Below are 27,986 nucleotides of genomic sequence, written 5' to 3'. Positions count from 1 at the left end.
CAACTAGATTCTTTATCTACACCAAGTAGTGTAGAAAAGGCTCTGATGGATCCAAACTGGAAATAAGATGAATGATGAGATGCAAACTCTTCAAAAGAATTCCACATGGGAACTTGTTCCTCTCCCAAGTGGCAAATGAACTGTGGGTTGTAGATGAATTTATACAATTAAGTTGAAGGTAGATGGATCAATCGAACGGTACAAAGCTTGATTGGTGGCAAAAAGGTATACTTAGAGATATGGAGTGGATTATTAGGAGACGTTTGCTCCAGTAGCAAAGATCAATATTGTACGAATCTTGATATCACTTGCTGCAAACTTGGATTGACCATTACACCAATTCGATGTCAAAAATTCCTTTTTACATGGTGACTTAGAAGAAGAAGTTTATATGGATCCTCCTTCTAGATGTAACATGAGTTCCGAATTGAAACACTATGTGTGCAAATTAAAGAAGTCTTTGTATGGTTTGAAGCAGTCACCTAGAGCATGGTTTGGGAAATTGACAAAGTCTATGAGGACATTTGGATATAAACAAAGTAATTTTGATCATACTTTGTTCTTGAAGCATAGAGAAAATAAAATTACAGCTTTGATAGTATATATTGATGATATGATCGTAACAAGTGATGATCTTGACGAAAGAAAAACATTGCAAGAGTACTTATCTAAGGAGTTTGAGATGAAAGAAGTATCTAAACCACAACAAGGTATCTTGTTGTCTCATCGAAAATATTTTATGGATTTATTAATTGAAACAGGGATGCTTGGGTGTAAACTTGTTAATATGCCTATGGAGGAAAAACACAAGCTTGGTGAGTGTACTGATTATAAACCAACTAACAAGGAGAAATACCAACGCCTAGTTGGGAGGTTAATTTATTTGTCACATACAAGACCGAATATTGCATATACTGTGAGTGTTGTAAGTCAGTTTTCCAAGTGAAGTTCATAGAGATGCAGTGAATTGCATTTTGAGATATTTGAAATCAACTCCTAGTAAAGGATTAATGTATTCAAAGCAAGGAAATCTAGATGTAATTGGGTATATAGATGCGGATTGGGCTGGGTCCCAAACAGATAGGCGATCCATTTTAGGTTACTTTACTTTTGTAGGAGGTAACCTCGTTACTTGGCTTAGTAAGAAATAAAATGTTGTTGCAAGATCAAGTGCGGAGGCAAAATATAGAGGTATGGCACTTGGTGTTTGTGAGTTGTTATGGATTAAGCATGTTCTAACAGAGTTAGGTTTTAAGACTAAAAAACCCATGAAATTATATTGCGATAATATTGCGGCCATTAATATTGTTCATAATCCAGTTCAACATGATCAAACTAAACATGTTGAAGTGGATAGACATTTCATCAAAGAAAAATTAGAAGACAAGATGCGTCAGTTTCCGTTTGTAAAGTCATAAGATCAGTTGGTAGATATCTTGACGAAAGCAGTTCCAAGCTAAGTATTTCAGGACACGCTGAGTAAGTTGGACCTTGGTGACATCTACGCTCCAACTTGAGGGGGAGTGTTTGCGTGTGCATGAATTCAGGAAAGTGATTTCCTAATTAGTGTAGTTGACTAATTCTTGTACAATTAACACTTTGTTTCCTAGTTTATTTTGTTTCATTGTTAAACCTGTAAATACCCCATGTAAACATATAAATAGCTCCTTATGGAGATGAATAGAATTGAATCAGTTTTACTTAAACATATATTTCTACTAGATGAACCTAAAATAGATGTTGAGAAACCAACTAAATGGTCTCCCCCTCATGCTGGTAAATATAAATTGAATGTAGATGCTACTTACATTCCCCAAACAGGTGTGGGTGGTATTGGTGTTGTTGTTAGAAATGAAAAAGGGGAAGTGATGGCAGCTATGGCCCTTCCTCTTGTCACCGCCACCTCACCTAAATATGTAGAGATCATGGCACTTCAATGTGGGATGAAGTTTGCTCGGGATGTTGGCTTTTCTTCAATACTAATTGAGTATGATTCTCAAAGAGCTGTAAATAACTTAAAGAAGGATGAGGAAGAGTCATGGGCATCTCATTGATGATATTAAGAGGGGTCTGCAACAATTTGATGATGTTACTATTTCTTTCAGTCCAAAGGGGTGTAATCAAGTAGCTCATCTTCTAGCAAGGCATGCACTTGAAGGAAACATGCATCTAATGCTTAGAAAATGAAATTTAGCCACAACCTATACAATAAAAACATTCTAAATGACGGATTCATTTTGTTTATACTATTGAGCTAAACCTTTTTCATTTTAAACCAAGTATCTTAGCCTAGTCTCTTTGAACACAAATAGAAAAGGGGAAAGGGGAATAGATCTTACCTTGATGAGCTTTTCTTGATTTCTCAAGAATGAACATCTTTGTTGGAAAGGCCTTTTGTTTCTCTTCATTTTGACTCCTTCACCTTAAGGCTCCAAAATTGGAGTCCTCTACCTCATCACACCAAATGCTCCTAGAGATGAAGAGAAGGCAATCAAGAAGCATCGATGCTAGTCTACTTCTAGATTGGACCAATTTTTGGTTTATGGAATATGAGATACAAAGATGATCACTCATCAACCAAAGCAGGAAACCAAAAAAACCCTTGCTAGGTTTTCTCTAATACTTAGCTTATATTAGACAACACAAAAGGCAAGGGGAGACCTTCCCCTTAGTTGTCAAAATTTGGGTGGGTATTTGGGGCTCCATTTAGTCCATGGATCATGTTATCTTATGCCACTTATCCCTTGGGCCCAATAACCTTTTGGGCTATTTTATCTATTTCCTTTTAAATCATATTAAAAGCCCAATCCAATATTTCTATATTTCAATATTAATTCCATAATGAATCTTTTAATTATAATTTAACTATTAAATTATAATTATAGTCTTACTTAATTGAACTGGTCAAACTATTTAACTTTGGTCAATTGCTCCGGTCAACATGTTGACTTTTGACCGTTGACTTTGACATTTGATTATCAACCATTGACTTGTGTCTCCTCATTTCATTTCTCCTCATTTGTACCTCTAATCACATTCTTTGGGTGTGCGGATCCATAGGTTCCCTTTAGCATGGTAGTGGGTTAACTCAACTTCTCAAAGATGATATACGAAGTAAATTCCACAATTTAATTTTTCATATTAGTAAAGGTTAATTGAAACCTTTTAGGAATCCACAAACCATGGTTGTCACCTAACAGCAAGTCACGATTATCCGAGCTAAATGAGATGTTGTGAAAGAACCTATTCAAATTAGAATGATCATGCAATTGAATCATTCTCTTATATCAATACTCCTTATTCACATTATTAGATCATGGAATCCGATTGTCAATATCCTAATGTTAATCATTCCTTTATATGATTATCCTGGTGAGATTTGAAGACTTCTTCTTTCAAGTCTTATCTACTACTCTGCGCAGAGATTTGACCAATCATATCTTGGAGTATTCTCTCTCCTTTAATGAGAGTAGAGATTCCTTGTTGTACATTCATTTGCTTCCATGACTCTATTGAGAATCCTAATGACCACCTTTAAGCTATGCCTAATTCAACATGACCGTATAATGCCCTCAAAGATTAACAATATAGCCACAAAACATCTATGATGCCTCAGGTCTAAGGATGAGTTTGCACCATTGCAATTTATGAGTTTCAGCTTGACACGTGAGTAAAGACTTCCATGCTGTAACTCATGTGTTGAATCGCGTTCAATGTACTTGTTCTTCTACAAGCACCTACACACATATCGATATATCTCCACACTTAATGACTTGAGACCTTACCATTCCCTACATATAGAGACGATACTGTGTACTAGTCTTTGGGAAATATGGACGCCTAATCAATATTCCTATGACCAGGAACATATTCAGGATTTAGAGGTGAGAACTCTCTATATATGCAATCTCATTACATAGCTCTCATATCCACTTGTGTATTCCTTGGACTATGGTTGTTCTACATATTGAAAGATAATGTAGGATGATTTAATGTATAAAACAACATTTCTTGCTCATTGATAACATAATATATCTTTTGTCAAAGATGTCCTTAACTCTAACTATTACATAATTAGTTGGTTTTAAGGGCATATTTCGAACATCACTTAATTGTAATAATATAGTAAATTGGATTGAAGAGGTTCCCCTATGGCTAGAGCCAGTTGTACAAGATGATATTGTTGTATCCTTTTAATTGTTATCAATGATTTCCTCTCTTCCAAATAAAAAAAATTAAAAAATTAAAATCAAACCATGCATAAGACATTTCACTAGTATTATATTCTTGAGAGCATTTCTGCTCACCACCCTTAATTGGCGGTGTGCATTATCATCGCATTAATTTAATGGTAATTAACTTGTGGTGTTAAGTGTGGTGGGCAAAATTTTTCACATACAGCCTTATCAACAAAGTTACACAGTGTTAAAAAATTAGGCAATAAGTGTTATAAAATTAATAATGTGTGGAAGTTACAGAGTCCTATGTCTGGTTAGGATTTTGGTCTGCCATCGCAACCTTTTGTGTCGAGTTCATGCTAGTTTGGCCGACGGGGTTTCTCATTGTCTGAGTGGTGTGCTGGAGTTAGGTTTCTCATCGTCTGCTGGGTTTCCCATTGTTTGGTGGTGGTGTCGGTGTTGTTTTGGTTGACGTTTGAGTTTTTCATCTCGGGTTGATTTGGTTGCCTAGATTTGGTTTTCTTCTCAAAGTCTTGGCTGCGGGCTACTTTTTCTGAGGCTAATGGATCCCATCGATGAGATTACACAGGTGCTTACAGATCTCTTGCGATTTTGGATACGGAGGCTGTCGAAGTTGTTGGTCTTGATGATCTTGATAGCCTAAAAGCGACTCGCTTTCTCTTGGTAGGGTGGTTGCTGACGACTAAAGACTATCACAAGGATTCCTTGGTAGGCACGCTGAAGCTTATTTGGCATACACGAGAGGAGTTCTCTTCTGTTACCTTAAAGGATTCTTAACGTATTCTATTTTCTTTCAAGAGTGATCTCGATCGTAAAAGGGTGATGAGGTTATCACCATGGACTTTTAATAAGGCTTTATTGTTATTGTCGACAACTGATGGTAGTGTTGATCCCCATATTGTTCCACTGGACTTACAAAATTTTTAGGTTAGGGTTAGGGGTATCCCACCTCTTTTCCTTACTCCAGCAATGGAAGAAAAACTTGGGAATTTTCTAGGGACCTTTGTTATGGTAGATAAAGGACTTAATGGTGATTGTTTGGGGAGTTTCCTATGCATCCGAGTGGGTTTAAAGGTGACAGAACCTTTGAAACATTGTGTTACTTTGAGACTTGTACCGAAAGAACTTGCAAAACCCTACGTAATATTAGAGGTGGAAGATGTCAATAAAGGATGTTTTTCGTATTCAAGTTCCAAATGGTTTGACCAAAAGAAGCTTGGGTTTGGGTGAGGAGTTGCATAGTCAGAAGGTGGCTTTAGGGAGTCATGTTTCACATGTAGGGACTGTTCGTTCGCACCATGTGGCCTTCATTGCTCAAAAGATCTCTCATTGGGTTTATATGATACCCTGCACCGAGTCTCTGAGGGGTCTCTCTCTAAGAAGATAAGGTTGGCATCTGATTCTGTGATAGAAGTACCTCATTATGGAGAATCTGATGATACTTATGTACTTTGTGATGTTCCTGTGACAATAAGTTTGGATTGAGCCGCGAGAAAGAGATTCTAGGAGCCCAAACTAAAGAGGTGGTGCCAGATAACATGCTAGATAAATGTACCGGTACTACGCACAATGTGAACTCCCTTCCCCTCAGTTGTCATGAAGGTTCTTCTTCATTTGGAAAAGGGGTTTCAAGAGGATGAGGGGGTACGTCCTCAAGGTTGTTCAAAAATGAATGGTGTGGGGCAACAAGGTAATTTTGTTAGGGAGGCTACAATAGCTGGTATGGCTAGAAAATCCATGATGGGTCACAGAGAATGGGCCCATCACAAGAAATGATGATCCTCTGTTGGAATGTGCGTGGTTTGGGCAATCCATGTACATTCTGCGCTCTAAAGTTCTTCTTAAAGCTAAACAGCCCCGCGTTATTTTTCTGATGGAGACTAAGAAGACGATGTGTCAAATGGAGGTAGTACAAAGACAGCTAGGAATGAATGGGTGTTTCAATGTGGGTCGTATTGGAATGTCTGGAGGTTTGGCTATACTTTGGCAGGACGGGGTTACTATTTCCCTTTGATCCTACTCAAAAGGTCAATTGATGTCTTTATTGAAGGGGTGGAGCATATAGGATTCAGGTTTACGGGGTTTTATGGTCACCCTGAAACGTATCTTCGAAAGCATTCTTGGGAGCTACTGCGCAGGTTGGGTGGAAATGGCAGTGGACCGTGGGTAGTTGGTGGAGATTTTAATGAGATCCTTCGGGCAAGCGAGTATTGGGGAAGAAGGTTTAGACCTATGTCACAGATGTGTGACTTTGGCGAGGCTCTTGACGCTTGTGGCTTAAAGGTGATCAATTATACAGGGTACAAGTTTACATGGACAAATAGATGGCAAGGAGAAGGGAATGTAAGGTTAGATAGGGTGGTGGCTAATGATGAGATGTTGTTGAACTTTCCGGATATGCTTACTCATCGTATTAATTCCTTTGTGTCTGACAATTTACCTATTTTACTTAACTTTGGAGTGAGTAATACATGAAGGAGACATTGGCGTTTTATGTTTGAAGAAATGTGGACTCCTATTGATGGTTGTCAAGAAACAATAATCTAGGTCTGGGGAGGTGAGGGTGGCATAGTGGTTCCCAAGATTATGTCATGTCAGACTTCTTTGCTCTTGTAGAACATGGAAAAGGTTGGACTTATTCCCAGGAAAATTCGAGATGTGCAAGATAAGTTAAATGATGGACAGAGTCATGACTTGACTCCACATGCCACCCAATATCAACGTCAGTTGACTAATGAGTTGCATGGTTTGCTAGAGCAAGAGGAAAATTTATGGCGGTAATAGTCTAGTATAGCATGGTTAAAATCTGGTGACAAGAATACCAAGTTTTTCCATGCTCATGCGAAGCTCAGAGGGTGCAAGAATTTTTAAAATGAGTGTTTGATTCAGACAATGTTTGGGTTTCTTCTAAAAATGCAGTGGGCTCAGTTTTTTGTGACTATTTTCAACAGCTTTTCTCTTCAAATGGTACCCGGAATGTTGGTGGAATACTAGATACCATGAGATCGATGATTACTCCGGAGCAAAATGGTTGGTTGTGTTTGCCTTTTACTTGGGGCGAGATTGAAGGAGCTTTGTTCCAAATGTTTCCAACGAAATCCCCTAGTATGGATGGTTTACCAGCTCTTTTTATCAGAAATATTGGGATGTTGTCGGTAATGACGTGGTGGGATTTTGTCTACAAGTGCTTAATGGTGGGGGAAGTGTGAAAGAAATCAACCATACTCTTATCACTCTCATTCCGAAGGTGGATAATCCGACACGAGTTACCGAGTTTCATCCCATTAGTTTGTGCTCAGTTCTCTACAAAATTATCTATAAGGTTTTAGTAGTTTGCTTGAAGAAAATTATGCCTCACTTGATTTCTGAATTTCGGAATGCTTTTGTTTCGGCAAGACTGATTATTGACAATATCATTGCTTCAATTGAGTGTATACATGCCATTAAACGAAGGTATGCTTCAAAGACTGGGCTTCAATAGTCGTTGGGTGAGCTTGATTATGGATTGTGTGACAACTGTTTTGTATTCGGTTCAAATTATAGGGCAACCTACTGGTATGATTGTTCCTACAAGAGGTTTAAGGCAAGGGGATCCACTATCATCGTACCTCTTCCTATTTTGTGCATAAGGGTTATCAACACTTTTAACAAAGGCTCAGCGAGATAAACGTCTTCATGGGGTCTCAATGGCCCATGAAGCTCCTACTTTGTCCCACCTCTTTTTTGATAATGGTAGTTTATTGTTTTGCAATGCCCATTTATCAGATTGTTCCCAATTGCTAAATATTCTGAGAAGTTATGAACATGCATTAGGTCAGAAAATAAATTTTGAGAAGTCGGCGACTTGTTTTAGCCTAAAAACTGATCCTATTATGAAGAGACTAATTTCGTCATTGATGGATGTAAAATTGGTGGAGTGCCATGAAAAGTATTTAGGTTTGCCTACTTTAGCAATGTGTAGCAAGATTAACATGTTACAATTTGTGCGAGACTGTTTGTGGAAAAAGCTCCATGGCTAGAATTCAAAACTACTCTCTGCGGCAGGGAAAGAAGTGCTTACCAAAGTAGTTGCACAGGCACTTCCTACTTATATCATGGGGGTATTTCAGTTGCCAGCTACTCTGTGTAGTGAATTATTGTCAATGGTTGCTCTGCATTGGTGCAGAAAAGTGGTAAAAAAAGTATACATTGGATGAATTGGAACAAGCTATGTCAGCCAAAATGCTTCGGTGGCGTTGGCTTTAAACATTTTGAAGCCTTTAATGGTGCCCAAGCAAGCATGAAGGCTTATTGAAAACCCTTCTTCTTTGGTGCAAGGATTCCACATGCAAGACATTATCCAGATGGGATTTTATGAGTGCGAAGGTTGGTACATACCCTTATCTTATTTGGCGCTCCATTCTCTGGGGAAGACAAGTGATTGATGCAGGGTTGATTTGGCGAATTGGTAATGGGACTTTCGTGCAGGTTTTCCAGGATCATTGGATCCCAAGGCCCTTCACCTTTAAACCCCTTCTTAATTTGGGATTGTCGCCATTGGCAAGAGTGGCTGACTTGTGAACATCTTCTGGTGCTTGGAACATGCCTCTGCTAAGTCAGTGTTTTACTCAAGAGGACTGTGAGGCAATTATGAGTATTCCTTTGGGCTCGGTGATGAGTAGGCTTGAGAAATCTGAGTTTCACCACTTGGTGCCAAATCCAGATAATACAACTTGCTCCTCCAAGTACCATAACCAATTATCTTCCTTGTGAGGATGTCCTGAAAATACAATAATTTGGCCAAAACGTTACTGTACAAAAAAGAGCGTGAGTAATTTGTGCAACATATAGCAAATTAAAATCCAATGACAACACAAGAAGTACCGAATCCAGGTGCAACGAATTGTAAAGGATAAAGAACACTCTCCAACAACAGGAGAGGAACTACCGTTTACATTGGATATTATCGACTGTGAAGATGGAGACAAAGATGTGATTTTATTCGAATCGCATGTCATATGATCAGAGGCGCCTAAATCAATAATCCAGACATTATTGGTGGGTGAGGTGGAAGAAACATTCAATGCATAACCGGTTGTACTTGATGTAGCCATGGACGCAAATGCAGAAGCATGTTCATTCGATTTGTTGCCACTTATAGAGGGAGTCTCTGGAGTAGTAGAGGCTTGGAGTGCCTTATGACCACTTCATTTATTCTTAGAATGATCCCACCAAGATGGAAAGCCAACTAATTTATAACAATGTTCACGAGTGTGCTTAGAACCACCACAATGAGTGTACTTGAAAACTGGTTTGTCCTTCATCCTCTAGGTCGAGGAACTCCTGTGAGATGAAGGTGGTCCCTTGGAACATTGAGCCACCATGACAGTAGCATCAGGAGAGGCGACAACACCAGTAAAATTAGCGCATTGTTGTGCATCACGGCGAACATAAGCAAAACTTCGGTCGAGATCTAGTTCAAGTTCCTTGCGGAGGATTTCACTACGGAAATTCGGGATCCAATCCAGAAAGAAAAATATGAACTCAAAGAAGGTCAAGTTTTTTCTGGTATGCATCGTGTCAGCAGTGCACACCATAGATGGGGGTCGCGATGATCCAGTTCCTGAAAAGACTCTAAAGCATGCTATAATATTTGGAAATAGGTTGGCCATTCTGTTTGAGGGTGAATGCCTTCCTATTCAAATTTTAAACTTGAGATTCGTCAGATCCATCATAGAACACTTTCTTGACATGAGCCCAAATCTCCTCGGCAGTGCGAAGACAAATAAAGCAGATCATCAACTCAGGGGACATAGAATCATTTAACCAACCTTTGACCCATAGATTTTCAGTGGTCCACGCATCAAAATTAGGAGCAGATTCGGCTGGCATAGCAATAGAGCCAGTAAGATAGCCCAACTTTCCATGGGTAGCAATTCGAATTTCCATGAGTTGAGACCAAAGAGCATAACTGGTCTCATTGAGAATAACTCCTATAGGGAATGTAGAATTATCATTCTGGATGGTGACAATCTATGGAACCGGCAGAGTTGGAGGTTGTGCAGCGGAGGTTGAAGAACCATGCGGGAGAACAAGGGAAGCCTCGGGTGTTGTCATCACAGCTGAAATTGATGATGTGGTCGTATGAACTCATTATATGTGGGGGATGGATGAAAAACATATGAACTCAATATAGGTTCGAATTCAATTAGATGGATTGTGATAAATGCGATATCCCCGATATTTCCCGATACCCATAACAGAACCCAAAAAAAAATTCAGAAGTTTTGAAGACAATTGAAGCAAATTGAAACCCAAAAAAAGCTAATCCTTGCCCAGAACCCTATAATTTATTAATATGAAGAATCTATGCATAGTCCACTGCCCACATACCTCCAATCCATCTGAAGAGGACATGGCAATCAGTTTTGGATCTATGAGTATAGGAACTAGACCTAGTACTAATTCAAATGAATTTTATGATGGCTATGGTTATGTCATGTCTGATTATAGTGGAACTAGTTATGGAGCTCAAGATGATAAAACAGATTATGGACCTACTAGTTGGTTAAGCCTAACTATCCTATATATGGGAGGGCAATAGGGAGCTCAAGAGAGACCTATGTGCATCATGTTCAAACATGGCTTACAAACTGCTTTAGTTACATGACTTGGTATGACTATTGTATGAATCTAGATGGTTGTTCATCATTATTTGAACCTCATAGGAGCTCTTCATTTATGTAGATGGACACTTATCTAAATTGTGGATTTATGCATGGTTTATTCATTCTAATTAACATTTTATTTTCAAACTTTTCATTAACGCGCATTATATACCACTTGTATTTAATCATATGTATATCTTATTATTAGTGAATTTTGAGTTTTATTTGTTTAATACATTCATTAATAATGTACATAACATCTATGAAAGTTTTACACCAAAATTATGTGTTTCAATGCTTATATCTATCATTTTTGTTGATTTTTTTCCGATACCTAAAATGATAACGATATATCCCCCGAAATATCCTTAAATTGGAGGCCCAATATTATCTGCACGGCCGATATTTTAATCCTTGAGGATAAACAAGAAACCACCAGATCGGTGGCTCTGATACCAAGCAGAAATATATGTTTAGATAAAACTGATTCAATTCAATTCATCTCCATAAGGAGCAATTTATATGTTTGCATAGCATTTTTACAGGTTTAACAAGGAAACAAAAAACTAGGAAAAAAAGTCCTAATTATACAAGGGTTAGTCAACTACGCTAATTAGGAAATCACTTCCTGAACTCACGCACACGCCAACACACCTTTCACAAGATTTCCATAATCATCAACCAAGTAAAGAGCTCTATTGAAAATCACATCCTGTGCACAAGAATGGCCTTCAACAACTACCTTATTTCTGTTTTGCCCCAAGCTCTAGCAGATATATAAAAATAGGCACATTTCAAACTTCGAAAGATAAATAGCGGCAACTTCAAATAAATCCGCATAGTTGGAAAAGTGCATACCTGTATAAACCTCCCTGAACTGCACCTTTTTCAAACTTTTTGGGCACTAGGACAACTTCACATTGCATGTATTACACTCTCAGAATTCACATTACAAATGGGGCAGGAGTCATCAGAGATTATTTTCATTTTTAGCAGATTAGATTTACAAGGAAGATAATTTTTAATAGCTCTTCAATTAAAATATAAGAGTGTTTGTGGTGCCTCTTGGGACGAAACTTTTCTCCAGAAAGCATTTTGTATTCTTGGTTTCGAAGAGGAGCCAACAGCCCACTACGCTCCTTTGTTTTGTTTTGTTTTTTTTTTTAACATCTCCAACCTATAACCCCTTTTCACAGAATAAATTCCATTAGTCGTATAATGTCAAATCCATCTATCTTTGTGATCATTAACACTTAAAGGGATAGAGTAAGGGCCTTAACATCTTCCACATGAAAACATAGTTTCTTAAAAGCACTTACTTTAGTTTCTTAATCCAGTACTTGAAGGGAAAAAGGGCAGAAAGAAGTAGGTCTAGGAATTCATGCATCTCCATAGACTAGAGTATCTTGTCCATCTCCAATCCTCTTCCTTTTCCCATTCAAGAGTAATTCACGACCCCAAATCAAGGATCACCAAACATAGGAAGAAGCTGCCAAGAAATTACAATTTGAAAAATATTGAGCTTTTAACACCTTGTGAATCATGGACTGTTCATTGGTAAGAAGTCTCCAACATTGCTTAGCCACAAGCGCTTTGTTAAAAAACTCTAGATCTATAAAACCCAGTCCACCTTCATCCCTTGCAAAACACAAATGCTCCCACTTTCCCCAGCTAATACCTTTGCAATACTCTGAATTCTTCCACCAAAATTTAGAGATCATTGAATTCAACTCAACACAAAATGTCACAGGAAGTTTGAAGACTCCCATAGCATAATTTGGAATACTTTGAGCCGCCGCTTTGACAAGGAGAGCCTTTCCTGCTTTTGAAAGCAATTTCTCTTTCTAGCCATTAAGCTTCTTTCTCAATCTTTCTTTTATTCCGTTAAAGCAATCTGTCTTTTTCCTACCAATCACTATTGGCAATCCCAAATATTTCTCATGAAACTCAACAATTGGGATCTTTATAATGTTGCTAACCTCATTCCTTAAATGCACAGGAGTGTTTGGACTGAATGCAATTGCTGACTTCTCCAAATTTATTTTTTGCCCTGCTATTGCCTCATAAATCTCAAACACCCTTTTAAGGGTTTTACAGGCCTGAGGTGTTGCTTCCAGAAAAAGTAGGTTGTCATCTACAAAAAAACAAATGTGAAATTGGAGGGGGCCCCCTTGCAACTTCAATCCCTTTTATTTCACCATAAAACTCTACTTGTTTAAGAAGCGAAGAAAAACCCTCTGCACAAATGAGGAAAAGATAGGGAGATAAGGGATCTCCTTGTCTAATCCCCCTTTGTGGGATAATATTACCTTCAACATCTCCATGCCTTATCAATGAATATGATATAGTAGATATACACTCAAAGACCAGCTTAACAAAGTCCTCAGGGAAACCCAATTTCTCCACCATTTTACAAATGAAATTCCAATCAACCTTATCATACGCTTTTGCCATGTCTAACTTCAAAGCAATCTTTGGAACTTTTTTTCCCCTTCTACTCCTCATGGCGTGGATTTTTTCAAAGGCCAGAATGACATTATCTAAAATTTGCCTCTTTGGAACAAATGCGCTCTGGCTTTCAGATATGACCTTTGGGAGCACACACTTTAATCTGTTGGCTATGGTCTTAGAAATCATTTTATAGATCACATTGCAAAGGGATATTGGCCTGTACTGAGTCACAAATTCAGACTTTTCAACTTTGGGGATGAGAGCTATTAATGTCTTGTTTAGGCTTCTCACACTTTCCTGACCATTGAGAATTTTTAAGTATACATCAGCAACTTCGTCCCCCGAGAATGTGCCAATACTTCTAGAAAAAAATAGTGGGCATTCCATCAATTCCAAAAGCCTTTGAATGAGGCATTTGTTAGAGTTTGTATAGGAAAATACACTTGCATTTAGTCCCACATTAGAAGGGAGTTGGTTCCCTCCATGGTTTATAAGCACCAACACTTTAGAAATACTAAATAGAGTATGGGCCTAGTGGAGGCAAAGTTGGGCCTCATCATGGTTTGGGCTTAGATTATATATATATATATATATATATATTTGTGTAATAAATATATATAATTAATTGTCAAAAGATGAAGAGGTGTCAAACCTCTATATATTGACAATACGTTCAAACCAGAAAAACACCTTTGAACAACATTATCATTCTCACATTTTTAACACTTTTGGACAGACTCCTATCGAACTACAAGCACAAGGGTAGAGGAGAAATGCGGTCTAAAGGACACTGCAACTCTGCAAGACTCTATCTACAATTCAAGTCAGTACTCTACAATTTGTATTACCGTTGTATTGATTCAATTCTATTTATATAAAATATATTTCGTTTGTTTTTATTATTTTGTTATTGTGGTTTTATTATGATTGTTCTACAACAGCATTTGCTTCAAAGGAATCTCCACCTCATCTCTGTTGTAAGGCTTAACAAGGAAATGCTTCATTTGATCAGGTACTTTTGGACTAACCACGTCAGTGATCACCTCAATGTTATAACCTCCTGTTTTAGCAAAGAGAGACTGAAAATGGCAACTGAAATTTTTTGTTGCCAATCTCCTATCCGTGCACCATTTCCCTTTTGAATTATACACTCCTGCTATGAAATTATTCTTTGTTCTCTCCCTTGCCTTTTCATGGAAATAACTAGTATTTTTATCTCCTTCTTTCAACCACTCCACCCTTGAACGTTGTTGCTACATAATTTCTTGTTTTTCCAGCATGTTGTCAAATTTTTTTTTTTCAAGAAAAGCCTTCTTCTGACTTTGTTGTTTCGAAGGGTTAATGCATTGCAAAAGTGCCAGCTCTTTTTTTCACTCCTTTAATTGAGTCTTGACACTACCAAAGACAACTTTTTTCCAATTTTTAAAAGAAATAGCACACCTTTTGAGTTTTTCTTTCACGGAAGGGTGTTCATCTACATTATACTCCCAGGCTCCCTTTACAACCTTTTCTTTCATCCACATCATTTCAAAATGAAATCTGCGCTTTCTTGCTGAAATTATTGCATCACTAATATTTTGGGAAATAAGAGTTAAAAGAATTGGCTAATGAACGCAGGAAATTGTTTTCTGCTAAAGATATTATACTATTGCAAATGTGAATTGTGCTTAAATATTTGTGTTTTATGTTTAAGCTGAAATCAACAGGCCAAAAATAGGAAGGCCCTGCCAGAAATGGTTCTATGTCAAAAGTTCAAACAGGCTAGCTAGGTTGATCCAGAGTTAGATTTAGTATAGATCTGATTAACTAGTAGTGGAACGCCATATATATCTACTTACTCATACTACCTCAAAAATTGAAAGAGAAATAAACATGTAAATAGCTGGAGTAAGGAAGAAATTAGCTAAATAAACATCTACTTACTCATACCACCTCACAAATTTCAAGACATTAAGAGCCCGTTCGATAATGTTTTCAGAGAATCACTAGTAAAAAAAACCCTTGCGCGACGAAAAACTATTCGTCGCTCAAAGTCACTTTGCGCGACGAAACTCAACGCCCGTCGCCTAAAGTCTTCTTGCGACGAAAAATAATTCGTCGCGCAAAGAAGTCACTTTGCGAGATGAAACTCAAAACTTTGTCGATCAAAGTCTTACGCGACCAAATTTTGGGCGACGAAAAACAATTCGTCATGCAAAGTCACTTTGCGAGACAAACTTTTGTGCGACGACAATAAATCGTAGCACAAAGTGACTTTGGGTGACGAACAAATAAACTTCGTCGCGCAAAGCCCTTACAAAAATAAATAAAATAAAATAAAACCTTTGCATGATGTAATCCAAACATTTCGTCACCTAAACCAATTTTTTTTTTTTTATTTTTATGCATAACACTTAAGAAATTAAATGGTATATATATTTATTAAGTAGCTTTAAATTTATTATTTTAGATCGGATCAGATTTTTGTTAGAAAAATATATTATTGTAGTTCGGATTGGGTTTTTGTTAGAAAATATATATTTTAAATTGACGATCGAATTAGTTCATTGCATTCATATAGGGTCAAGGAGTGTAGCTGTAAAAAATCATCAAAATCAGAGTTAAAATAACCGTTAAATCATGATTTCTCATTTATAACCGTCGAAAAGTTTTGTCCCATTACTTGATCTCTGAATGTTTATTTTTTCCAATTTTTGGTGTATATGATCTCGAAGTATAAACAAACAAGTTTGAAGGTTGGATCGTTGAAACTAGTTTTGTAGAATGCGTAGGCCATCAAAACAATATATTCACTAACAATTAAGAGTTTATTTATACTTTCGTTAAATATAACATAAGATTTTGTAGTTATGCACTAGTGTAAATATTTTAAATTGAAGATCAAATTCAGTAATTGTATTTATATAGGGTCAAGGAGTGTAGCTGTGAAAAATCATCAAAATCGGAGTTAAAGTAACTGTTAAATCATGATTTTTCATTTATAACCATCGAAAAGTTTTGTCCTGTTACTTGATCTCTGAATGTTTATTCTTTCCGATTTTTGGCGTATATGATCTCAAAATATAAACAAACAAGTTTGATGGTTCAATCGTTGAAACTAGTTTCATAGAATGCGTATGCCATCAAAACAATATATTCACTAACAATTAAGAGTTTATTTATACTTTTATTACATATAACATAAGATATTGTGGTATCCACTAGTGTAAATATTTTAAATTGAAGATCAAATTAAGTCATTGTATTCATATAGGGTCAATGAGTGTAGTTATAAAAAATCATCAAAATCGGAGTTAGAATAACCGTTAAATCGTGATTTTTCATTTATAACCGTCAAAAAGTTTTATCTCGTTACCTAATCTCTGAATGTTTTTAATTTTTTTATTTTTGGCATATACGATCTCGAAGTATAAACAAACAAGTTTGATGGTTGGATAGTTGAAACTAGTTTCATAGAATGCGTATGCCATCAAAACAATATATTCACTAATAATTAAGAGTTTATTTATAATTTCGTTAAATATAACATAAGATTTTGTGGTATCCACTAGTGTAAATATTTTAAATTGAAGATCAAATTCAGTCATTGTATTCATATAGGGTCAAGGAGTATAGCTGTAAAAAATCATCAAAATCGGAGTTAAAATAACCGTTAAATCGTGATTTTTCATTTATAACAATTAAAAGTTTTGTCCCGTTAGTAGATCTCTGAATGTTTGGTTTTGCGATTTTGGGGGTATACAATCTTGAAGTATATACAAACAAGTCTGACGGTTGGATCGTTGAATGGTGTGTGTGTGTATATATATATATTTATTTATTAAGTAGCTTTAAATTTATTTATTTTGTATGTATAACACTTAAGAAATTGAATAGTATATATATTTATTAAGTAGCTTTAACCTTATTTATATTTTACATTGTAAAATAAAATTATTTTATTTTTTATTATTCATAACAATTATTTTTATAAATATTGTGCTACGAACCAATTTTTCATCTCTTAAAAGTTTGCGCGACCAACAGTTAAATCGCATAAAACTCTGAAAATTTGGGTGGGTACCAAAATGGGACGAGAGATTTTAAAAAAATATATTTAGACTTTGCTTGCGACCAATATTTTTGTCACATAAAAATTTAGTAGTACCAAAAATGGGACGCGGAATTTTTTATATAATTTTTTAGACTTTCTTGACCAATATGTATTTATCGTTGCTAAAAAATTTAAAAATTTGGTAGTGCCAAAAATGGGATGCGGGAATTTTTCAATTATTTTTTATAATTTTTTTAAGACTTTGCACTATCAATATTCCAGTATTAAATCGTCGCGCAAAACTTTGCGCGACCAATATTCTAATATTTTTTGTCACACAAAACTTTGTGCGACCAACAATATTTTTCGTCACGCAAAGTGATACGGTTTTTAAAACCAAAATAACTCCTCCACCATTTTCTCAATGTCTTTCTCTACTCTTACCTCTCCTCTCTCTTTCCCTCTCCCCAAATCCCACCCTTTCTCTCACACTCACTCCTCTCACTCTCACTCACTCTCTCATCTCTCTCTCACTATCTTCTCTAATTCTTTCACGCTCACTTCTCCCTCTCATTCTCACTCACTCTCAATCTTGCCAAAAGGTATATTCTCTTCAAATTTTAATTTTTTTTTCATTAATATGTGTTTTTGGAGTTAGTTTTGAGTATGTGTGGGGTTTGGGGTTGAGTATAGGGTAAGGATTGGAGTTTGGGTTGGATTTGTTGTATAACAATTTTAGGGGAGATGATGCCAATTTTTTTTCTTTTTTGGGGTTATTTGGCCATATTTGTTTTTTTGTAGGGAATCATCAAGAGTTTGACGGCTAAAGTTGAGGATTAGGAAGCTATCAAAAACATATCCTCTGCCACGACCACCACAATGGGCTTGTATTAGGATTTTATTATTGTACTTTGTTAATTTATGTGTACATTTTGAATATTATATATATATATTTATTGGATAATTTGATCACTATTTTTCATATGTAATTTTATTTTGAATATGTCAACTTAAATTAAAGTAAGTAAAAAAAATCATACAATTAAATTAAATTTTAAAAGTAAAAATACTGGGATGACAGGGACCGTATCTTGGACCGTTAGCAGACCCTATTTCTGTCCCGTTAATCCCCAAGACCTAAATGTGACACACCTAGGCCCCCTACCAAAACCCACCCACCTACCAGCTAGAGAAGGTGCAGGTCACTCGGAGAACTGGGGTAGTACTATTGAAGACTACGAGTTTTATCACATCGAGGCGTTGAAGAGTGGGAACCTTCCTATCCCTGCTCACCCACATCTCAGGGCCTTGACACCGAGCCCCTCCCTCATGGCCGGTCATGAGGCTTCTCTTCGAGAAGGTTTGGCTCTGGATGAGCGAACAACAAGGCACAACCACCAACCCCTCTAGGCAAAGCCACGACTGGACCATTTATCGAACGCATCTTTAATTACCACCGGAGAAAGACATCCAGCCACTCCGCCGCCTTCTACAGCAGCACAGAGGATCCTCTCACCCACATACATTCTTTCTACTTTGCCTGGGTGCAAGGGCCTCACCGATGAGGGCATGTGCCTCCTCTTCCCTTCGATCTCGATGGCGCGGCCTGAATTGGTTCTACAAGCGAACCCCGTACCATCAACTCATTTGTGATGCAGGCGAGGCCTTCTGGACTATTTCATGATCGGACCGATCGCCTATACTCCGCAGACGACCTATACATGCTTCGGCGGGGTGAAGAAGAGCTCCTCGAGAGTATGCGGGCGGTTCACCACGAATACTCCGTTGCCCGAGATGATGGCCGCTGCCTTGGTGCTTTCAAGAGTGGCCTCAGAGAGTCCAACTTCTGCACAGTGCACAACAACACTTGGAACACATATCTTTGAGCTAATAAAGCGCAGCAATTCATGCCAAGGCCAGTACTTCAACTCTAAGCATAGCCCAGCCACCCGTGCGTAATCCTTTGCTGATCCTCCACAGCCGGTACCCATCCTAGCCCCACCTCAACCTTACGCCCCACACAAGCACCCAGGATGCCCAAAGGCACCCTAAGAGGAAGGATAGCTACTAGCATACCTTGGCAATAACAAGCGGGCAAACATGGCAACCACCACCGATCCGGTGGAAGCAACCCCCAAGACAAATGACCGGGCCCCACTCCCTTTCTCACCCAAACCTGGTTTGAGGTCTTCACCACCCTGAACACTACTTACGAGAATGTTCTGATGCATGAGGCACCTATCATACCCCAGCCTCCCCTCGGAGACTAGGCAACAAGCATATGCCTAACACAGGTGTCTTACCGCTTTCATCGGTTCGGTGGCCACGATACGAATCTTGTGTTGCCTTGCGCAACATCATTGAAGGACTTATTCGTGAGGGGAAGCTGAAAAAATACGTGCACAACCTCCCACCCCCACCTAACCCTCACCAACAGCGGCAGATCAACATGATCTCAACCATCGATGGTGGCCTACCATGGCTGGAACCTCCAGCAACTCAATTAAACATTATGTCCGCTCCACCTATGCGCACGGTCTTGACAGCGGCGGGACGCTGCGAATACACAAAAATTAGGTGGGCCCCATTACATTCTGCGATGAGGAGTGTGGCGTTATCCTCCTAATGATGACCCAATCATTATCCACGCGGCATTTCTAACCCGACATCTTGGCAGACTCGGTCGGTGTGATGTTTGTTGATGCTTTCAACGAGGTCCAGTCCGTCTCATTTGCTCGACCAAGGCGTCATACCTGGTGAGCTTTTCGGGTGATGTTGTCCAACCCATTGGCGCATTCATCTCCCTATCTCTATTGGAATAGCACCCGAGCGACGGTCACCACTCCCTTCCTCATTATTGATTGCCCCACACCTACAATGTCATTCTTGGCGCCTGCCATGGCCCAAATGAAGGTTTTCATTTCCACGCATATGTTATCACGACCAACTTGCGCGGTGCGCGGCAACCAACTTGGCGCGAAGTTGCTATACTTCATGAGTCAAATCCACCAATCCCGATATCGGTGAGGCCCTTGCGACCCAGGCTGACCCTCCTCGGTGGCACCGAACGACCAAGACCCCAAGGAGGACTCTACCACCCAACAGTAACCTATCGAAGACCTTGGTGGTCACTCTCCATGATGACCTCTCGGATCTGCGAGTTCGGATTGGCACCTCCCTCCCACGAGCTTCGCTTTGACATGCCTTCGGCCTTAAGAATGGGGCTACGTATCGTCTCGGTGAGCGGCATCTTCGCTCCACTAATTGGCAACACCATGGAGGTTTATGTTGATGACATCTTTGGTCAAAAGTCACACTGCTGACCGGCACATCCCCAACTTCTCTGCCATGTTCATCATTTTGAAGCAGTATAGGATGAGGCTCAACCCCGCCAAGTGTGCATTTGGGGTGGCTTCCGACAAATTCCTTGGTTTCATGATCAGCCAAAGAGGTATTGAGGCTTACCCGGACTGGGCCATCTTAGACATGACGATACCCAAGGCGGTCAAGGACATTTAGAGCCTTACCGGTGTGTCGCACGACGATTCATCTCCAAAGCTCGATCCTGCGCCCCATTCTTCAAGGCACTCAAGGGTAGCAAGCGCGCATTACAGGACGCCGAGTGTGACCAAGCCTTCAGAGCTCAAGGAATACATGAGTGAGCCCTTTTATTGTCCACCTGTGCACAGGGACGTCTTCACCATCTATCTCTCCTTCTCGGCCATAGCGGTTATCTCGGTACTCATTCGACCACACGAAGGTGCTGAGCATTGGTGCATTATGTGAGATGTCGAGGTTCGGTACCGGACATTGAGAAACTTGCTTTCGCAGTAGTCTCGGCTACACGCCTCGGACCATACTTCCAAGCTCACACCATCCATGTCTTAACCAACCAATGCTCGGGCAAGTGTTGCAGTCGAGACTTCGGGAGGTTGATTAAGTGGGCCATCGAGCTGGGTGAGTTTGATATCCACTACAAACCCCGCCCAGCTACAAAGGGCTAGGCCGTTGTTGACTTCATATCAGAATTCACAAATCCCCAAGCTTCGACCTCTACCCAAGTCATAATAGAAGCCAGTGTTCCTTCGAGCCAACTCCACATCGCCAACAATGGCAACCTAGACCTGACCCAGCCCTTGTGGACCTTATACGTGGATGGCTTCTCCAATGCCCAAGGATGTGTAGCCGGCCTCGTTCTCATCTCCTCAAAAAGGTTGTCCTTGAGTATGCCCTCCGCTTCAAATTCCACGCCTCCAACAATGAGGCTGAATACAAAGCATTCCTAGCTGGCCTTCGACTAGCCAAGGAGATGGGCGCCAAGCAAATTCGATATTCGACTCACGGCTCGTTGTCCATCAAGTCAACTAGGACTTCACACCAAGGACATCTCTATGACAGCCTACCTCCAAGACATACCCGCCACTTGCTTGCAACATTCGACGCTCATCTTATAAGCCGGGTACCACACTCTAAGAACAGCCATGCGATGCTTTGGCGGCTAGCCTCGGCCTTGGAGCAGAGCATAGGTCGCAACATCCACATTGAGTTCTTGGATCAGCCCGGCACACAGCACTTTGCTCATCTGTACCATTGATCATAGCCCTACATGGTCATCATTCAGTTCTTGCAAAACCAAACACTACCTATCGATCCCGCTGAAGCACGGCGTGTTCGCTATTGCTTCTCTCGATACCTAATCATCAATGACGCCCTATACAAGCGTGGCTTCACCTCCCCTACTTTCGGTGCCCGACTCGGAGGAAGGTACCTATGTCCTAAAGGAGATTCATAAGGGCATCTGCGGCAACCACTCAGGCGCTCACTCCTCAGCACACAAGGCCATTCGGCAAGGATACTTTTAGCCATCACTTTACACTAATGCCCAGGCCTTCACCCAAAAGTGAGATAAGTGTCAGCGATTTGCCAACATCCCACAACTTCCAGCTAAACCATTGACAGCCATGGTCAGCCCTTGACCATTTACCCAATGGGGACTTGACCTCATTGGACCTATGCCTGAGGGAAATGGCCAAGTCAAGTATGTCGTTGTGGAGGTAGACTATTTCACCAAGTGGGCTGAAGCTGAAGCCTTAACCACCATCACTGTAGCCCGCATCGAAACTTTTGTTTGGCAAAATATCGTCACAGATAATGGCAATTTCACAATGCCAAGTTCAAACAATTTTGTTCTAACCTCAAGATACGTCTTTGCTTCGCCTCCCCAACCCATCCTCAGTCCAATGGCCAGGTTGAAATCGTGAACAAGATCATCAAGAAAACTCTAAAGACCAAGCCTGACAAAGCTAAAGGTTGCTGGCCAGAGCTACTCCCAGTTCTCTAGTCATATCACACCACCTTCCATACCTCAACAGGAGAAACACCGTTCTCTCTTTCTTTTACTGAAGCCATGGCACCAGTGAAGATTGGCTAGCCCACATACCGAACCTCTGCTTATGAGGCGAAGCCAAAGACGAGCGATTAGCACTAAACATCGACTTCATTGACGAGCTTCGTGACCAATCCAACTTGCGCAATGTCGCGTACAAACAACTCATGGCCAAGTACTATGACTCCTGGGTTAAACCCCATGCTTTCAAGATTGGGGACTGGGTCATTCACAAGGTTTCCTTGGCCACCAGAACCCAATTGAAGGTACCTTGGGCCTAACACGGGAAGGCCCATATGAGATTACCAAAGTTTACCGCCTCGGCGCTTATCAACTTCGTGATCCCAAGGGCAAGACCTTACCTCATCCTTGGAACGCTGATCACCTCAAGTACTACTATAAGTAAACATACCTAGACCCTAGGGCATTATGTTTTCTTAGACTTTGGTCTTGAGCCTCGCCTCAACCATCTCTTGTATCTTTTGCCTTTCGGCACTTATCTAATGAAACGCCTGACCCTGGCTATTTCTCATCATTCACAATGATTATTATTTTGCTAGCACAATTAATATCAAATAACAACAAGTCTAATATCATAGCAAATCAAAGTAACCTTGCCCAGGCAAGGCAAAATGTTCTTACAATGCAGAAATAAACACCCAGGTGTTTCAAATAAATAGCTAGAATACATAAAGGAAGGCTAAGCCTTCAAGATTCGGTAGAGGGGGCATCTGTGGTCGCTGGCTCTGGCTCTAGCTCTGGCTCTAGAGCGGCATTGTTGCTAGGACTAGATGAAGGAGGCTCGCCACTTGTATCAAAGTAAATCTCCATCGAAGGGTTGAACCTGGCCAACCTCTGCTCCCAACGCAGCTGCATAGCCACCATCTGATCCATGATGTAGCTCCTCGCTCCTCTGAACCCCCAAATGACTTGATCACTTGGCTCGGGTAATGCTATCTCTTCGCCTTCTTCTGCTCCACTTTAGCTCGGCAGTAGCCACCTCCTCGGCCTTCGACTACTTCAACTCCTCCACCTCTCGCTAGCGCCGCATTACAAGGGCGTTCTTCTCTCAAATGGCATCCTACACCTCTGCTATCTTGTCCTTAGCAATCTCGTTGCGCCTCTTCAACCTCTGGATCTCCTTATCTGCCTTGGCCATGTTCACGTACATTTCGTCATAGGCCTACAACACAAGGCATCATCAGTAAAAGACAAACTAGAATGATAAGAACAAATTTATAAAGCAAGATAACTTATATATGCATGGGTAAGAAACGTCTTCTGGGCTCGATTTGCATAGGAAGTGGCCGACGTCCTCGCCCGAACCTCTAGGTCACACTTCACACCTTCCAAGAAGACGTTCACGGGAACCTCCTGCCGATGCATGGCCAAGTTTACCTCCTTTTCGCCGACCACCTGGTGAAGTCCATCTTCTCCACCCCTCGGCATAAACGTCCTCTATACCAAAGGGGCGTTGGCGGCGCTGCGAGTTAAAGGAGAAGCCTCACTTATTCCCATCATACTCGGTGAGCCTCCTCCGCTTTCTTCTTTCCCAAAGACATCGCAGCGACTGTGCCTTTATGATCATCTCTTGGGCGCTTCGATCCGCTTGTTTGGCCACCCTTCCCACCATCTGCGCCGATACTCTTTAAGTCGAATCTCGACGCGTCATCCAGGTCCACACCACTTTCGTGCTTCCCTTTATGATACCTGCCATTGCACATCAAACGCTAAGTTAGTCACAACTACAAAAAGGAAACCGGACGGCAAACAACAAAGGTAACCCAAGTACTTACTCCCTTGCAAAAAGGCAGACTCAAACAAATTCTTTTGGGTGACTAGGTTTTTGCACTCGCGCTCGGTCTCCGACAATAGTGACCTCACCTTCTCCACTTCCTCTTCTTGCTCCTTGGAGATCGGCCCCCACTTCACTAAACCTACACCAAAGGTTGGATACAACTTAGCCATTTACACTTACACAAGTAAAAATAGAGACCCAAGAGTTCAAACCAGTACAAACACTACAAAACAATAATCAATCTTAAAGGATAGGGCTAAGGATCTATAGACTGGAAGTAGGTTGGAACGTGTCTGGAGACGGTCTTCCCTGGCGACACTCCCAATTACCATAGGCCAGGCACCACCTGTTTCTCTAAGACTTCTGAGTAGAAGGCTTGTGACCAATGAAGTAACCCATCTCCTTTGCCTTTCGACAATTGGCTTGTACCCAGCCAAAACTTCCCTGCTGCTCGGAGATCGAATAGAGATACATAAACTGCTCAAATGTCGGTTCTCCCAATCCAACCAACCACCAAGCTATATACACCCCATGAAGAAGAAGCCAAAAGGAAGCCAAAAGTTGAGATTATCTGGCTGGCGCATACCCTAAGCAGGCCAAGATCATCTGCACCCAAGGATGCAGCGGTAGTATGAAGCCATCTTGATTATCGCACCCAGTCATCACTGAACCCTCCGGATGGTATCTGACCACATCAGCTGCAGTGGGTAATCTCAAGCCCACATAATTGGGAGTTGAGATAAAAAACCATCTTTTACTCTAGACATTTTCTAAATGGATGGATTCTCGCATCTTCAACCATAAGAATATAATAGGCAATGTGCTGCAAATTGCAATTCATTTGTTGAACACTCCTTTCTCTTTTTCTTTTATTGTATGCAATCCCATCTCCCTAACCATAGAGATATTGGGCCACATGTAGAAGAAGTCGAATTAGATATTGCATGAGATTTTTTTTTCTGAACTGTGTTACTCTGCATTTGTCCACGAATATCACAGTTATTTAATAATATTTAAAATTAAAAATAAAAATTCTAATTATTTTTTAAATTGTAATTAACATTTAATAAAATTCAACCTTTTACTTAAACTCCAAGGTACCATTAACTCTTCATTCTCTACTATTTCTAAGGACAAATGTTGACAGAAAAATAACCAGTATAATCGTCGCAAGTAAAAGCAGAAGGAATATTGTCTCCCCTCGCGGCTCGGGCAAGTAGAAGGCCAGTGTTCACCTTGCTTCCCACAGATTGAACAATCCTTGAGAATTGCTTGTCCTTCACTTAGGCCACAACTGGCATAACAGGAGCCTCTAAAGAGGCATCCGCAAATCTTACAAGTTACCTCAACACCTCTGCCGAGAGTTGCATTCTTTGGGAGATGATACCCTCTAACACTTTATAATTCCTCTGCATCTCCTTATATGCCTCTGACCCAGAGTTTACCGGTAGGCTCACTCCTCTCACTCTCATGAACTACCATCCTAGCTTCTACAAGACCTTCTACCAAACCCTCTATCTGGGAACTCTCATCTTCAGAACAAACATATTCACTAGCCTCTTCACTCGCAATATCATCCTCACCAAAGGAGGGGGGTCATGACTTTCTTTATCAGAACTCTCAGATATCTACAACATGCAGAAACAAGAAAAAGGAACTAATACACATGCAAGGAGGATTCAAACACAAGAACACAAAAATGGATGGCATCTACGTACTCTTTGATCTAAAGGCATACATTCAACAAGTTCATCCCAATGTTCAAGGTGTTCATCATGTTCATACTCATATTCAAGGTGTTCATCCTAATCTTCAACATGTTCATACCAAAAACAGAATTTCAATTCATAAGTTCAAGGGAAATGAGGTCTAACCTTGTTTACACCACCACGAAAAGTCGTCGGATATCACCTTGACCACGAGCACCATCACCAAAATCTAGCCAGAAATCTCTTTTCTCCTTCTCACTTTCTGGCAATTTTTTCTCAAAACTCAGGTATGATCACCTTCATAACCCTAAGCTCCTATTTATAAAGTCCCAAGGGTACACAAGAAACCCTAGCACCCTTTCACCTTCCCTCCCAAATCCCTTGTACCTGCAAGAATTTGAAATTCAAATTTCATATTTTCAAAAAAAAACGAGAGGAAATTGAATGGACCTTGCCAAACGGCAAATGGGGGCTCACAAAATCCGTTCTCACCAAGGGTCCAGCAACCTCCGGATCCAAGAAGACCTAGGCCTAGGCCAACTCCAGCCCTTGTAGAAATCAAAGGCCTGGCTCCAAGTTTCAAAGGGCCCAACCCCCAGGTCCTGCACCAAGGACACTTACAAACTCGGGCCTGGCCCCCAAATCCCTCTTTCAGCCTCTCCAAGGTATGACAACAAGCCCAGCCCCAAAGACCAATTTTCACAACAACTCCACCAAATCAATCCTTGCCGAAGAGAACCCCACCTGCTGAACAGCAAAACAATAAGGGCATAAAAAATTGCTCAAGGTTGAGCACAAAGGAAAAGATCCGCCACATACTCATTTCAGCACTTACCAATCTAATCTGCCACGCTCGTGAGACCTCACAGTCCTTTCGGCAGCCAAGGCCCCTAAGCTCCCGAGCTCAGCCAATCCCAAACCCCTTGCCAATGCAAATGCCAAGGTTGTGCAGCCCAGCTCTGCCTAGCCCAGGCCCAGGCCTGACACCAAGCCACCAAGAAACCCTTCTTGCCGATCGACAGCTCTGCTGGAAAATGGCCCGGCTCCTCAAGATCTTTAGCCAATACTCAACCTGCTGAAGGTGGAAGCTTTGTTCATGATATATGCCCAGGCCACCCCCTTGCCGAACGGCAAGGGCTGTGCGGAAGAGAAATAAGGCTCACTTCAACCTCCTCTTGCCGAAATGCCCAAACCCGTGGTCCAGCTCCGATCCTTGTCACCTTCGGAAGGCCTAAACAAACACAAAATCAATATAATAACCAAGTGATAAAGCAGGTCTTGCCGAACGGCAAGACCCATGAAGAAGCAACATGGAGGCTCACCCGAACCACGGCTCCAATTCTCGGCCCAGCTTGTTTAGCCCAGACTTGCCGCATGCACAGCTCCAATTCCACAGCTCAGCCCCCACCAAAACTACAAACTGTTCAATTCGCCCCCGACCCTTTGCCGAAACTTCCAGAGCTCAACTCCCAAGGTACTCGAGTTGGCGAAATTGAATGGAGGCTCACGAATCACAATCCCAGGTCAGCCTTGCCTACACGATGACTCACGAAATATTTTACTGACCCTGCCAATCGAAAACTATGTTAAGAAGGAAGGTAAGCCTTTGAATTATCCTCCTTGGACCTTGCCGAAGGCCTAGCTCCAAAACCTCAGCCCCAAAATCGACCCAGCCCCACGATCTCAAAGACGCAGAAGGTGGATGAAGTGAACAAAGGCTGCGGCAGGTCTGAAGCTTAATAGGGACTGGCACAATTTTATTT

General features: G+C 40.5%; 2 long non-coding RNA genes across 5 annotated transcripts; both read right to left on the bottom strand.

Annotated features, from left to right (window-relative positions):
* Positions 1–11,318: 11,318 nt before the first annotated feature.
* On the bottom strand, positions 11,319–13,758 carry LOC148920399 (uncharacterized). The gene is made up of 2 exons (XR_016124306.1): positions 11,705–13,758; positions 11,319–11,612 (listed from the first exon to the last, which is right to left on the bottom strand). It is a non-coding gene; the product is annotated as an uncharacterized LOC148920399 (long non-coding RNA).
* Positions 13,759–24,371: 10,613 nt separating this feature from the next.
* On the bottom strand, positions 24,372–27,986 carry LOC103322530 (uncharacterized). Of its 4 annotated transcripts, none has more exons than XR_016124226.1 (6): positions 27,546–27,985; positions 27,059–27,454; positions 26,674–26,970; positions 26,389–26,610; positions 24,513–24,653; positions 24,372–24,426 (listed from the first exon to the last, which is right to left on the bottom strand). It is a non-coding gene; the product is annotated as an uncharacterized LOC103322530 (long non-coding RNA). The 4 variants fall into 4 exon arrangements; XR_016124228.1 differs by having other exon boundaries at positions 26,716–26,970; XR_016124227.1 differs by having other exon boundaries at positions 26,674–26,967.

The sequence above is a fragment of the Prunus mume genome, linkage group LG2 (genome assembly GCF_029339155.1).
Source record: "Prunus mume cultivar Tortuosa linkage group LG2, ASM2933915v1, whole genome shotgun sequence".
Classification (NCBI taxonomy): Eukaryota; Viridiplantae; Streptophyta; class Magnoliopsida; order Rosales; family Rosaceae; genus Prunus; species Prunus mume.
Note: the sequence above shows the minus strand (reverse complement) of the source record. Positions and strands in the feature narration are given on the sequence as shown.